The sequence below is a fragment of the Eimeria mitis genome, genomic scaffold (assembly GCF_000499745.2).
Source record: "Eimeria mitis Houghton genomic scaffold, Emh_scaff2631, whole genome shotgun sequence".
NCBI lineage: Eukaryota > Apicomplexa > Conoidasida > Eucoccidiorida > Eimeriidae > Eimeria > Eimeria mitis.
This window is the reverse complement of record NW_013570972.1, coordinates 1,367-2,473: the sequence shown is the minus strand read 5'-3', so window position 1 is coordinate 2,473 and position 1,107 is coordinate 1,367.

Genomic DNA, 1,107 nt, shown 5'->3' with positions numbered 1-1,107 from the left:
ATGCTGCTGCTGCTGAGGCTTTTGCTGCTGTTTATGATGATGTGTGAGGGTCGTGGTGATGGTGGTGGTTCTGCTGCAGCTGGTGCTGCTGTTGCTGCTGGCGCTCCGTCTGCTGCTGCTGCTGCTGCTGCTGCTGCTTCTTCTTCTTCTGCTGCTGCTGCTGCGGTTACCACCTCTGCGTCAGTCCACCGCTTGCGTATCCACAGCTGCTGCTGCAGTAGCTGCTGCTGCTGCTGCTGCTGCTGCTGCTGCAGTAGCTGCAGCAGCAGTTCTCCGCTTGTCTGTGAGCTGCTGCTGCAGCAGCAACTTCTTTGAGTTGTATGATTCAATTGCTTTTATTTCGTTGTGAAAAGAAGCTCCTTAATGCTGCAGTCACTGCTGCGATGCTGCACTAGCAGCAGCAGCAGCAGCAGCAGCAGCAGCAGCAGAGCGGCAGCAGCAGCAGAGGTCCTGGGCTCTTTTCCCCGTATAAATTTATTTATTTTCTGAAATATTTGTTTAGATAATCAAATTAAACATAAAAATTAATTTAAATGTAAAAAATATTTATAAAAAAAAGAGGAGAGCAGCGGGGTGTATACACCCGCCAGAGGTGAGCATACACCCCAGAGCGGTGTTTCGTCTGCTTGTATTTTTGTTTGTTTTCTTTCCGTTTATTAAATTATTTTATTTAATTTATTTTTTATTTAATTTATTTTATTAAAATTATATTTTTTTTTGCATTTTAATTTTATTTTTGTTTTTTTTATTCATAGAAAGCATCCATCTGCTGCTTGGCGGGTAGCAGCAACACCGCAGAGAAAAAGAAAAATAAAATAAATAAAATAAATAAATAAGTTTATTTTTTATTTATTTTCTTCTAGTTTATTTAATTAATTTTTAATCGTTAATTACTAATATAATTAAAAAAAAATAAATAAACAAATTCATACACAGAAAAAAAAGAAATAAATAAAACAAACAGCAACACATACAAAATACTACAAAGACAAACAAATTAAATAAAAAAAATAAAAAAAAAATAAAATAAATAAAACAAATTTCAGTTTTTTTAAATAAGAGGAACCACCAAACAAACAAATGACAGATAGCTCTAGCCGGCTGCTG